The 14,870-nt window shown below is 41.9% G+C and overlaps 1 pseudogene; it reads left to right on the top strand.

The window, feature by feature from the left end:
- The first annotated feature begins 3,737 nt into the window (after positions 1-3,737).
- LOC118663298 lies at positions 3,738-6,049 on the top strand (annotated as a pseudogene).
- The last annotated feature ends 8,821 nt before the right edge of the window (positions 6,050-14,870 follow it).

A 14,870-nucleotide genomic window follows, 5' to 3' on the forward strand; every position in this document is an offset into this window, starting at 1 on the left:
CTAATAAGAATACCAGTCATTAGATTTAGGGCCCACCCTAGTCCAGTATGACCTCATCATCTTAAATTGATTACATCTGCAAAGACTACTTCCAAATAAGGTCACAGTCACAGATACCAGGGGTTAGGACTTCAGTATATTTGGAAGAATGAGGGGGAGCACAACCCACAAAACCTGAGAAGTTTGACATAAGTGAGTGCTCTGGTCATCGCCAGGACACCAAAGTCCAGACAAGGACATCTGAGTGCATTACAGCTGAGAAATGCCCCACTCGGGGTAGCTCCTAAACTGGGCCAGGGCTGAGTCTACAGGAGGCAAAATCCGTGGGCTGGCCTGTGGGGAAGTGAGAACAAGGGAACTAGGGCTGGGGCTGACCCAACTACCCTATGTACTCATCCTTTGTGCACATGCAAATCCTATTCATTCTGTAAAGTCTAGTCCCATAACCTTGTACCTTAAAAGCCACCTAACACCCTTCTCTTTCTTGAAATTTCTGTGCTTTATTTCCATTCATCCTACATCATTTAAATATTTTATTACAACCTGTCTTGTCATATTTTCAGTTGTTTTATCTCTTAAGTAAGCCTGCAAGATGCTTGAGCTTAGATGCTGCCCCTAATATTCCTTTCTCTCCTGTGATGGTACTCACCACAGTGCTGGGCACAGGGGGAAAATCTGTTGCTCAGAAAATACTTTAAAGAAAATAATGTATTTAACCTGATAAGAAGGTGACATAAGCCCCAGCATAAGAGGCAGAGCTGGTGACAGGCATGTGGAGTCCTCACACTTGAACTTAGAAGAAGTCCAAGTTGGCCCTCACTCGTACCCATCCTCGGTCCACTGCCGCTCTGCATTTGCTCCCTGTATGTCACTGTTGTCTGACATGGCCCCGAGCAGGATTTCGATCACATACTTCCCAGTTTTATGTAGAAGCTGGATTCAGAAAATGCAAAGGGTTGCTTTGAGAACTAGCATCTTGTCATCCACGCAGGGCCTGTGATTTTTGCACTCATGCAGCATGTAGGAGGAAAGCCCTGTGCACTCCAGATACATCTCCCAAGTATGCCACCATGCCTCCCCTTGATCCTGGCTTCCCTGTGAACAAACAGGCCAGTGAGACGCAGAGTCTTGAACTCAGCCCAGACTGCTGGCTGAGACCCGCCTAAACTAATTTACAGTCACCACCCGACTCCCTGCCTTTACCTTTCAGCTAACAAGGGCTTAGCTCACTGCACTTCGATGAGCTAAATTGCTTTTCTAACAGCAATTATAAACGTGCTAATAAAAAGCTGAAGATTTAGAGAATCAATGTACTTCTTCTTTGAAATCATATCGAATTTTTCTCATTAAATTTTAATGTGCCACAAATGAAGAAATTGCTTCCTTTCAGAGCAGTAAGATACATTTTTGCACATTCTATGCCTTCTTCTAAGAAACAGCACTTTCATCTTTCTATTGAATGGACACAGAGAAGAAAATCATATAATGAATAGTTAGAGGGAACACTTTGCTATAGGTGGCATTTATGATTAAAAAGACACAATCTATATAATAAAAGGCTGAGTGACCGTTACAGCGTAACAACCAGTTGCTTAATGCGCACTGACCACCGGGGGGCAGATGCTCAATGCAGGAGCTGCCCCTGGTGGTCAGTGTGCTCCCACAGGGGGAGCACTGCTCAGCCAGAAGCCAGGCTCATGGCTGGCGAGCACAGCGGCGGTGGCAGAAGCCTTTCCCCCCCTTCATGGCAGCACTAAGGAGCAGCGAGCAGGCAGGTGGTAAGGAGCAGAGAGCAGGCAGGTGGTAAGGAGCAAGGGCTCCTGGACTGCAAGAGGGCACAAGCCAGGTTGAGGGACCCTCCCTCTACAGTGCATGAATTCTGTGCACCAGGCCACTAGGTCACTATAATTAAGTAAACATTGGAGGGGAAATCATCAATAAGGCCAATTTGCCTATAAACACACACATACATTGATCCCAATCTACACTAATAAAAAAGAAACATGCAAATTAACTATCACTCCATCACTCCGCCACTCCGCTACACCCACCAGCCAATCAGAGTGACGATGCAAATTAACCCAACAAAGATGGCAGTTAATTTGCATACACAGGCACGGAGCAAAGACTGCAGAGGACTGAAGATGGCGGCGGCCACAGAGCTGGAGTGAGCAGGAGGCTTGGGTTGCTCCCGGCGATGGAGGAAGCCAAGCTTCCAGCCAGCCCTGGCCTCCACTTGAGGAGCTGGAGAAAAAAAAAAGAGGGGCTGGGAGCAGCCGGAGCAGAGAAGCCAAGCCTTGCTGCTGTGGCCAGACCAAAGACCTGGGTCCCGGGTGCCGGAGGAAAACTGGCCCCGGCAGCCAGGGGAAGGAAGGCCTATTGCATGAATCTTTGTGCAACGGGCCACTAGTAATCCTATACAATTAATAGACCAACTGTAGAATATGAGCATGAATCCATGAGTTTTCATTTCATTGTAACTGAAGTCCTTAGCTCTCCTGCCTCTGATTTTAGGATTTGTTGTTCACATCACATGTGGAATGGATCCCTATTTAATATCTGTGAACATAGCACATATTTTGTCAATTAGGGTTGTTCTTGTGCAATAAACATGACAAACTTAGAGAAGCCCACTAGATATAACATTTATCTGCAATTAATAATGTATGCTGTAAATAATGGTTCTACTTGGAAGCTGTTGCCAGATCAAGTGACTGGGCACTCTGTGAGGTGATAATAGACTTAGAAAAGAAATTGATTAATAGACAACTGAGCCACATTGGCCGGTGGCACAGTTGGTTGGAGTGTCATCCCCTGTGCCAAAAGATTATAAGTTTGACTCCTGGTCAGGGCACATACCCAGGTTGTGGGTTTAATCCACAGTAGGGGCGTGTATGGGAGGCAACCAATCGATGTTCCTCTCACACATCAATATTTCTCTCTCTCTCTCTCTCTCTCTCTCTCTCTCTCTCTCTCTCTCTTATTCTCTCTCTAAAATCAATAGAAAACATATCTTCAGGTGAGAATAAAAATAAAGTAAAAGAAGTACTTCAGTCAGACTTCAGTAATTTAGTCCAAGAATGTAGATTTCTGATGATCTCGTGTAATATTACATTTGAGCTCAAAGAATTAAAGCCACAGTTTCACTCCTGAGCTATTTAGAATAACCCTGAAAACAATAATCCAATATTTATGGAACCCTTACTATGTGACATGCCCTGTGTGAAGAGCTCATCATTTACACCTCACAACAACCTATGAAATACATGTTCATGTCATAACTGAGCTTAGCAAGGTTAAATAAGCCATCCAAAATGACATAACTAACTGGTAAATGGCAGAGCCTAGATTTAAAGGAAAGTATGAGACTCGTGAACCTAAGTAATTGACTGGTAAGCACCACTGCTTTTTTCTCCCAAATAAAAATCTCAGCTGTACAAAACTTTGCTTACATATGCAGAAGCTTCACAGATCCTGCTTTACTAACTTCCGCCATAGAAGAATGGTCAGTCAACCCATCAGTTTCCATAAATAACTGCAATACCACCAAGGTTTTGAGTAGAGCCAAATAGCAGATAATATGAAACTGAGGGTTCTACTGGGGTCTATGGTAGGTCGTCTCTAAAAACAGCTGCCATCAATTCCTTTCTTACTTGTAAATATGTGCTACCCCAGGTTGAGAGGTAGAGTTGATTTCACCTCCCTTGTAAAGAGCCCTTCCTTGTAATTGGGTACCAATGGGATGCAGTGGAAGTGACCTTCACAGCCCTGGCCTTCAGAGGACAGGCACCTTCCATCTACATCACCTGGAATATAGTCATCATGTTATGAGAAAGCCAGGTCCCCGAGAGAAGCCACAGGGGAAGAAGCAAGCACCAATGAGCAGTCCACAGCCAGCACCCATGGGCACTCCTGTGAGGGACCCACCTTGAGAGTCCAGCCCCGGAGGGCCCTGAGAGGACTCCAGTGCCAGTCAAGGGCATGTGAAGAGAAAGAGAAACCCAGTGGGGCCCAGACAACATAGTCTTGAAAACTAATTAAATGGCTGTTGTTTTAAGCCACTGGATATGTTTATTTTGCATTAAAAGATAACTGAGAGCGGAACCAGAGCAGGGACTCGGTTGTGACTGCTGCCCCTGGCCCCTCCAAGGATCGCGTGGCTGCAGAAGGACCGTCTGGAGGTGGTGGTTGCGGGTCTTACTCCCACCCTCCGACCCCCTCGCGCTCCTCCAGAATCACGTCTACAGTCCCCGCCGCTTCCTCCTCCTTCTCCTTTTTGGCCAGTGACATGATCGGAAACCCCCTCCCAAGTCCTCAACTTTGAAGAAATCTACTATAAGGAGATCGAGGTGGAAGAGGTTGTTGGAAGAGGAGTCTTTGGAGTAGTTTGCTAAGCTAAGTGGAGAGCAAAATATGTTCCTATTAAACAAGTAGAAAGTGAGTCTGAGAGGCAAGCTTTTATTGTAGAGCTTCGGCAGTTATCCCGTGTGAACCATCCACATATTGTAAAGCGATATGGAGCCTGTTTGAATCCAGCGTGTCTTGTGCTGGAATATGCTGAAGGGGGCTCTTTATATCATGTGCCACCTGGTGCTGAACCATTGCCATACTACACTGCTGCCCATGCTGTGAGCTGGTGGTTACAGTCTTCCCAAGGAGTGGCTTATCTTCACAGCATGCAGCCCAAAGCTCTCATTCACAGGGACCTGAACCCACCAAACTGGCTGCTGGTCGCAGGGGGGGGGGGGGGGGACAGTTTTAAAAATCTGTGATCTGGGTACAGCCTGTGACATTCAGACACACATGACCAATAACAAGGGGAGGGCTGCCTGGATGGCACCTGAAGTCTTTGAAGGTAGCAATTACAGTGAAAAATGGTACGTCCACAGCTGGGGTATTACCCTTTGGGAAGTGATAGCATGTGGGAACTGATGAGATTGGTGGCCCAGCTTTCCGTATCATGTGGGCTGTTCCTAATGGTACTCAGCCACCACTGATCAAAAAGTTACCTAAGCCCGTTGAGAGCCTGATGATCGCTGTTGGTCTAAGATCCTTCTCTATGCTCTTCAATGGAGGAGATCGTGAAAATAATGGCTCACTTCATGCGGTACTTTGCAGGAGCGGATGAGCCCCTGCAGTACCCCTGTCTGTACTCAGATGAGGGACAGAGCACCTCGGCCACCAGTACAGGCTCATTCACAGATATTGCTTCTACAAATACCAGTAATAAAAGTGACACTAATATGGAGCAAGTTCCTTCCACAAATGATACTATTAAACGCTTAGAATCAAAATTATTGAAAAATCAGGCAAAGCAACAGAGTGAACCTGGCTGTTTAGCTTCCATGGGAACAGTGTAGAGAGCTTGTCCCCAACCTCCAAGGGCAAGAGGATGAGTGCTGACATGTCTGAAATAGAAGCCAGGGTTGCTGCAACCACAGCCTGTCCAAAGCCTAAAGGGCGCCATCAGAAAACTGCTTCAACTGGCAACATTCTGGATGTCCCTGAGATCATCCTCTCAGGCAACGGACAGCCAAGACGTCGATCCATCCAAGACTTGATGGTTGCTGGAACAGAACCTCGTCAGATGAGCAGTAAGTCATCCAGTCCTAGCATCAGAATGATCACTTCTACCTCAGGACCAACCGCAGAAAAGTCAGCTCGAAGTCACCCATGGGCTCCTGATGATTCCTCAGATACCAAGGGATCAGATAACTCCGTCCGGATGGCTTATCTTACCCTGGGTCACTAGCCTCTAGCACCATGCCCAAACGCCAAAGAATCTATGGCAGCGTTTGAACAGCATTGTAAAATGGCACAAGAATATATGAAATTTCAAACAGAAATTGCATTATTATTACAGAGAAAGCAAGAACTAGTTGCAGAACTGGACCAGGATGAAAAGGACCAGCAAAATGCATCTCATCTGGTACAGGAACATAAAAAGCTTATAGATGAAAACAAAAGCCTTTCTACTTACTACCAGCAATGCCATAAACAATGAGAGGTCATCAGAAGTCAGCAGCAAAAACAACAAGACACTTTATGATTCTCTAGGACCGTTACATTTTAAAATATGCAAAGAAAGACTTTTTTTTAAAGAAAGAAAAACTTTTATAATGACAATATGTGTTAGCTTTTTGGTGTGTTCTGAAAGCCAATTGCCTATATTTGCTGCATTTGTTTCATCGTTTATTTTCCTTTTCTCATGGTGGACATGCAATTCAACTGTCTCCTTGAGTAACATGGGGCCATCTGTGACTTGAATAAGCAGCAGTTCTCAATTAACTTCAAAACAGATGTGTGAGTCGTGGCTGTATATGCATGCTCTTTGTGTGAAGGCTAGCGTAACAAAACCAGGTGTTATCAAACTAACTACAAACCCCCCCTTTTTTTGAGGTGGAGCCTCAAGAATGATGCTGTTCTTGTATCTCATTAAAAAAAAAAAAAGAATATTTTCTCCCAAAAGATGGTATATATGAAGTTAAAGACAGAGTATGGCATATCTAGATTCTAGAATAATTGGTGGTGCATTTTAGAAATGCAGTACCTTGAGGCAATAATTCAAAGTGAAGGCTTTGATGCTGCTAGCATCCTTGAATCAGTACTGAACTTAGTTTCATCCATAAGATATTTAAAGGTAAGTGTTGGCTGCTGTATTTAATAAAAGCACATTTCATTAGATGAACATTTGAGTAGGACACATTAAACAAAGGGGAACCCTTTATACTAGTAAGGCATAATGACTTTTAATTCTGTGATGTCATGTATGTGTGTTGAAATTGTAAATCTTTTATGACTAATATTAATATCTCTCCAATGAAATTAAAAGGTAAATGACACTATCCAACTTAAATGATCATTCCTTTCTGCAATGATTATTGGATTGTTTTAATATATATTTGAAAAACTGAAGAGAAATAATGGAAAATGGAAATTGCTCCAGCGAAAAGGCTTGGACTTAGATACATTTACAACACGATATGCATTAAAAAAAAAAAACAGAATATCGGGAAATATTAGTAAGGAAATTAAAGAAGTAATTAAGAAGAAAATTAAAGAAGTAATAAAGTTATCAAGTATCTTATTTATTGATATTGGAATAATTGATTTTTTTTATAAGCCTATCCTAAAATGTCTATTGCCTTTCAACACTTTTAAGGAAATTTCAACACTTATAATAAGAGAAAATTTGCTACCAATTTTGAAAATAAAAGTAATAATAAAACTTCATTGAAATAATAAGCTATATAAGATCTATTTTTTCAGTTGGTATTAAAATAAATAATAATTTGATACCAGTACAAGGTATATTTTATATTTTATTGACTTTTTACAGGGAGGAAGGGAGAGGGATAGAGAGTTAGAAACATCGATGAGAGAGAAACATCGACCAGCTGCCTCCTGCACACCCCCTACTGGGAATGTGCCCGCAACCAAGGTACATGCCCTTGACCGGAATCGAACCTGGGACCCCTCAGTCCGCAGTCCGACGCTCTATCCACTGAGCCAAACCGGTTAGGGCACAAGGTATATTTTAAATAAGGATGTCATCAACCTCATTTTTATAACATTAATGTTTTTTTAAGAAAAAAATTAAAATGAAAGCATAATTGATGTGATTATTAGAACTTGATTATATTATAGTTTTGCTCTATTTCAGATTAGCAGGTTGATCTAAGTTATCAATACTATTCTTAAAAGTTCTAAAGCAGGTAACTTTTTCTTTCAGCATTTTTTCCCACTGAGTTTTATAATGTAATCTTCATGTATACAAGCAATAAAGGCAAAGGACAGTTTGTTAAAAAAAAAAACAAAAAAACTGAAAAGGGGTTTAAAAGTTGGCATTTATCTTTCGGTGCTACTGATTACAAAGAAATCCCTATACATCAGGTTAACTACCAGATATCTAAGTTGCAAAGTTCAAACGTAGCTATAAAACCAAATAATTTTATTTGCTGCCTTACATAAATGAAAGGCCATTCATCTGTGAATTAAGATGAACTGCTGGAAAACATGTAAATTAGTCCTAAACATGCTGCTTGCATCCTTTCCAACACTCAAAATACATACTTTCTAGAAATAAATATTTGCTGTAATATGATAAAAGGACATACATTTAGTTCTTCTAAAAACCACCCAAGTTATGAAAACAAACTTTAAAAATAAGATGATCTAAGACATAACCTTGCTTATAACACTTAGTTCTATAATTTTATCTTCAAGGCCCTGTTCCTGTTTACTCTGGTTGTCATGGGAGTATCACAATAAAAGCTTCTTTGGAGCAAATACATCCCAGAATACAAACCAGGGTCATCAAGACTGGCACATAGAGGGGTTTTATCCAAGCAATTAAAGAGCAATAAACCCTAAATAATTAAAGATAACTTCTAAATTTATTTCAAGCACAAATGTCTAAGGAATCAACAATAAATTCTAAAATTAATCTTAAACTGGACTTTTCCCAATTAAGTGAAACAAAGCAAGCAAAAACTTTAATAGCAAAATATCTGCACCCAAAATCAGCTTGTTCCTCATCTAGGATATTAAATTGAGTCCCATACCTGCTGCTTATTGAAGTTAAAGCCAGACTGCAGATGGGAGAGGAGGTGCAGAAGCGATGGGTCTATAATTTAGGAGAACATCATTTTTTCTTTTAATTTTACTTTTAATATGCTTCTACTAACGCATATTAAATTTCCATATTCAAAATGACTCCGCATGCCATGACAACACAGAAGTCAATATCCAAAGTCAAGTTAAATGGTGGAGAAAAGCAGTCTTAGAAATCAACATTTGCCATAGTTACTTACAAAACTCAAGTTTGGATAATCAACCATTAATGCAATTTATTCACTAATTACTCATTTATTTAACTAACGTATAGTGAGCCACAATACAAAGTGAGATTTCAGAAATAAATGAGACAGATTCTCTGACTGAGGCAGATCTTAATACAGTGTGACGACATACATATAAAATGATACTCTCCAAATGTGGCCAATGGGCAGAAGTGGGCTGGTGTGGTTGGGAAGTCTTCGCAGAGGAGTGATTGTTTTCATTTGATTTTATGCTTAAAAGACAAATTGTTTGGTTTTGAGAAACGACATTCTTGGAAAAGAGAACCGCATATACACGGAAAATCACCTTGGAGCAATGTGGACAATGGATTTAAAAGGGAGTGGACTCAGATAGGGAGGGAAAGAAGAGAGTGAGAAACAGTGGGGGTTGGGGCACAGAAGCAGAGAGAAAGAGGGAGAGAAGAGAACATAAATACATGTCCCCAAAGCTCTAATTCACGGAATCCCTGAAAGAATTGGGTCTTGACTGATGGATTGTCTACTCCAAACCATCCTATTCTAGTTAATATTATGTTCAATCATTTATTTACTTATTATTATTTAATCATTTGGAACTCATCAATTATTTGGTTTCCCATAGGCACAACTCATATAGGAAAGAAGAGTAAATGCTTAATTCTTACTCTTCACTTACTGGTTATAAAAATAATAGGTTGTTCCCTATAATCCTCCAAAGGCGATTAATGAGGGGTTTATTTGTTGTTCAAATAGTTCAAATAGTTCATAATATGTGTGTGTTTTTCTCTTGCCATTGGGAGATGGGCCAAATCCAGCTCTAGCTTCTGGATTCTGGTCCCAACTTGGCCATTAGCTTGGCATGTTGCCCTTAGGCAAATCACTCTGAGTTCTATTTTCTTTTCTTTCTCCCTATTTTTTTTTTTTAATCCACTAAGTGAAGAGCATGGAACTGGGCCCAGATCAGCCATCTGGTAACACAAATAATACCTGTCTTTTCTTCTCATATTTTTTATGAATGAAAAAAAGTGTGATTAATAAAATAATCCTCTGAAGAATTTTTGGAGATGTAAAAAGCAGAAATCAAATAGTAATTTAAGGAACTAATAGTGTTGAGGGCAGTACTATCTTATAGATAAAAATAAATAGAAGAAATTGGTCCTACAAAAGTTGTTTCATTTGAATGTACTTAGAAATAAATCAAAAAATAAATATTCAAAAGTTGTATTTATTACATGGAAATTTTGAAAAATAGAACAATAGAGAGGTAAATCAATTATTTAGTCTGTTAGTTACTAACTTAAAGACTAAATGTGGCTTACATAAATTCAAAGAAAATGTGAGAAAAAGGATGCCATGAAACAAGGATTATTATTGAAGTACAGGGTGTGTGCTGATAATCCTTTCGTATTCTCTTGGAGTAGATCACACATCCGTTGCATGATTCACATTATCCATAAATTTTAAAACAAAACATCAATGACTCAGGAGATACACAACTATTCCTCCTAAGGCAATTAGAGAAAGTGGTCGGGACACCAGGAAAGGTAAGGGAATCTCACTGCTCACCTCATACCTCATCTTTCATGTGCTCAGAACCTATTTAGGATGACAGCCTGCCAACTAAGATCTGTGCCTTTTAACATGCTCTCAACATGACTTATCACAGATGATGTTGACCATAGGCACCTGGCTGAAGTAATTATTGGTCAGGTTTCTCCACAGTAAAGTAACTCTTTTGTCCCCATCTGCTATACACTGAATGTTTTGTGCCTCCCCTCTCCCCACCCCACCCCCGGCAATTTATATGCTGAAAACCTACCTCCCTAGACGGTAGTATTAGGAAATGGGGCCTTTGGGAGGTCATGAGGGCAGGGCCTTCATGAACGGGTTTAGTGCTCTTATACAAGAGATCCCAGAGAGATTCCGCATCTCCTCCCCCACGTGAGATAACAGAGAGGAGGCAGCTGTCTCTGAACCAAGAGCCTCTCCCCAGACTCTGAATCTGCCATCAGAGTCTAGCCCTTGATCTTGAACTTCCCAACCTCCAGAATTGTGAGAAATAAATTCCTATGGTTTATAAGCAGCCTAGTCTATGGAGTTCTGTCATGGCAGCCTGAACTGACTAAGACACCCTATTTTCTTTTTTTAAAATATATTTTATTGATTTTTTACAGCGAGGAAGGGAGAGAGATAGAGAGTTAGAAACATCGATGAGAGCATCGGTCAGCTGCCTCCTGCACACCCCCTACTGGGGATGTGCCTGCAACCAAGGTACATGCCCTTGACCAGAATCGAACCTGGGACCCTTCAGTCCGCAGTCCGACACTCTATCCAGTGAGCCAAACCAGATAGGGCAAGACACCCTATTTTCATACTGTACATAAATTATTTGGGAATCTGCACCCTTTTTACAAGAGATACCAATGAGATTTCAGTGTCCTCCAGAGTGGTGCCAATGTGCTTGCATCTCACCTGTCTCTACTTTGCTTTTTCCTCCTGCGGGAAGCTACCCACTGCTGATACTATCTTGAGAGTGCACCAAGGAACGTGGAAGGCCGATGGACCTTGGGCATTAGCAGGGCTAATGCCAAGCACCATTGTTCATGTTGAGATAGCAGTGGCTCAAAGCAATTTTCTGACCTAATAGCTTCAAAGCAAATGTTTACTGGACCTTTCTGATCTTTACTGACCTTTACTGACCTTAGAGACAGTCTGTCTGCTACCTGTTTGCCATGCTTTACTGAGGGCAAGATGTGTATCTAAAATTGAATAAAAAGCGGATAAGGCCAGGTTTCAGTGTGCCTCTTTAAGAGAGAAGGTTCCCCCCCCCCATGCCTTCTAAATTCATATTTCTTGTATAATATTTTCATTTGTGCATCAGCCCCTCCTTCAGATCCAGAACCCTAGCCGTGTAGGTCGCGGCACCCTCCCAGCCTCCTGCATAATATGGCATCTTCTAGGTAGTAGGTCTCAAAGAGCGGTTCCCAGACAAGCAGCATCAGCATCCTTTTGTTAGAAACAATTTGTTAAAAATGCAAATTCTAGGTCACCATTCGACCCTAGAAGCAGAAGCTTAGGGTGGGCCCCACAATCTGAGTGTTAACAAACATCCCAGGTCATACATACTTATCATGGTGTTAGAGGTAAGGGTCACTGCTCTAATGTATTCTTGCCATGGTTGGCCTGCTCTCATGGCCAAAACCCATTCCTTCATCCATCCAACAGCTCTGAGCAAGCCTCGGCATTTCCTTCCACACTGATGTTGGTTAAACTGACACCTGGTGTTGAGACCTTAATTTCGGGACTCCTTTCTGATGAAGTGGCCCCATAGACATCTCTGAAGACCTGCAAAGTTCAATTACATCCTTTTATTTCCTTACTAACACATTCCATTTACTCTCTTCCATCAATGGGTTATGTTCTCCCTGATAGAAATTTCTGACTGAATTTCTAAAAGGAATTTTAGTATTTTGACAGGAAATCCTGTCCCCACTCTGTTCTTAAGTAAGACCAATTGATTTCCTTTTAGACACTTAATGCCCAGGGGTGAAAATCGCCATGCCCTGACTTCAACTTGATCCCCCGTAGCTCGTTCTCTCCCTGGGAACCCCTGTCAGTGTCTCTGATGGTTCCAGGCTCCCATGCCCTTCCTGCTCCTCCTGCTTCCTGAGCTTCCATCTGGTCCCAGGAAGCATGATCCCTGCCCACCAGGAGCCAGCGCCAGCGCCGACACACTCAGCTCCCCTGATCATCGCTGTGCCGTTTCATTTGCACAGCCCACGAAATGCTATGCCTTCAGAGGTTTTAAGGGTTACCTCACAGCATATAGCAGTTCTTAGAAATGTAGGGTTAAGACAAAGTGGTCCTCGTTCCCACACTATCCATTTTAACTTCACTTTATCACAAGACTATTGTATACAAAATCTCTGAGAGATATTCATTTCCTCATTCCTAAGCTATTTATGTGCTTTATAAGGAGGCCTATTTATATCACAATGTTTTCATGGAATCTGCTTATAAGAGGATAGGTATTGGAAGAAATACTGTGTTCATTTTCACTGAAATATCCTAAATTCAATCCATAAGAAGCTCACTAAAACCCTCAGGCAGCCAGAACCCATCCTGTCCTGAACTCACTCCCTCCGGGAAGAGTGTTCGTGCCCTCTTCGTGGTACCTAACCACCTGGGCGTGTCCTTTGTAGACCTGCATGCTTTTATGAGGGGTTTTTTCCCATAATTTTCCTCAATGGACATGTATTACTGCCATTAAAAATGGAATGAAAAGCAAAAAATCATTTAATCCCCAAGGTTACTTTCCTCAAAATTCCACCACAAACTTAGCCAATAAAATAGTGAAATGTAAACAGGCGATTTTTAAACACTTAGTATAACTTACATCTTCATTTAAAAAGATGACATGCATTTTCTTCTATATTACTTATCCATGCTTCAGATGTAACAAATAAAATAGCTTCTTAGAAGTAGAATTCGCGGCTTAAAGAGTACGAAAAATTTTAAGACTTGATAAACAGGGGTGGGCAAAAGTAAGTTTATAATTGTGAGCATGAGCAACACAGAATTTATTCTTGTAATGTTATTTATTAATTTGTATTTTTTCCATATGAACAACTGTAAACCTACTTTTGCCCATCCCTGTAATTCTCCATGTCTGCCTTTGCTTTCTGAACAGGCATTGGCTTCGATGAGATTTGCAGGTTCCGAATATATTAAATAGATAGTCTAAATCTTAACTGTGGCCTAATAATGCATGAGAAATAACTTCTAGAAATGTTAGAGATCCTCTCACGTGAACCTGCGATTTACAGCCATAAAGGTTTGGAGACATTCGCGTTAGGAGGTTAAGTGTTCCACCTAGTGGCCAATTCCAGCCTCGCTGGGTTCTCGGGATTCTCGGAAATACCTAAAAAATAAAGCAAGCCGGCAGGAGCTACCTCCCTTTCTTAAAAAAACAAACAAACAACAACAATAAAGCAAATAATTTCTCAAAGAAAAAAACAAAAACAAAAGAGCCGTGTAGTACAGTGGGGTAAACCAACCTACGTCTGAGTCCTGGCTCTGCTGTGTGCCAGCTGCTTCCTCAGCTGTGTGACCTTCGTCCGTTCCTGAGCACCCGGAAGTCCCAGCTCTGACAATGAGGGCTCATAACCCCATGAAAGTCCTGCCAGGCTACCCAGGAATGGAGGTTCCTATCGCTAGTCTCTAGCTACTGTCTAAATCAATGTGCAACCCCAGGCCTGAAACTGATCATTTCCAATGTGACCTTGCAAGTGTTGACTTCAGCCCTAGCCGGTTTGACTCAGTGGATAGAGTGTGGGCCTGCGGACTAAAGGGTCCCAGGTTCGATTCCAGTCAAGGGCACATGCCCTAGTTGCAGGCTCAATCCCACCACCACCACCACCCCAGTAGGGGTCGTGCAGGAGGCAGCCAATCAATGATTCTCTCTCATCATTGCTGTTCTATCTCTCTCTCTCTCTCTCTCTCTCTCTCTCTCTCTCTCTCTCTCTCTCTCTTTCCCTTCCTCTCTGAAATCAATTAGAAACAAAAAGTGTTGACTTCATGAGAGTGAGAGGTGGAGAGGCTGGGAGGGTGAAACAGCTGGGCATATTCAGTTAACACTATTGACAATCACAGCAGCAACCAATTTCTCTCATAAAAAATGGAAGCCCTCCTCTTTTGGGGGGAGCCTCATGTGGGAGGTCCAAGCACAACCCTTCGGACGCTGCAGATGCAGTGCTGTCTCCCTCTTGGCCCAACGAAGATGCTCTGGCTTCTCCGGGGAATGCAAAGAGGGGCTTCTCCTTCCCTTTCCAGCCGGAGGCTTGCGCTAACTATGCAGACCAGGGTGTGGGAGAGCAGGGCATTTCCTCTCCACTCCACGCCTTCGTGTCCTGGGAAGCATCAAACAAATGTAAGCTTCCGTGTTTACCCTAAAGAACATGCACTAGTTATATGTACCTTCACCAACTTGAAGGCAAACTTCCTGAAATGAATTTGTCACCAAATCTGTGACCTGAGTCACTTCCTTCACTC

The sequence above is a fragment of the Myotis myotis genome, unplaced genomic scaffold (assembly GCF_014108235.1).
Source record: "Myotis myotis isolate mMyoMyo1 unplaced genomic scaffold, mMyoMyo1.p scaffold_m19_p_9, whole genome shotgun sequence".
Taxonomy (NCBI): domain Eukaryota; kingdom Metazoa; phylum Chordata; class Mammalia; order Chiroptera; family Vespertilionidae; genus Myotis; species Myotis myotis.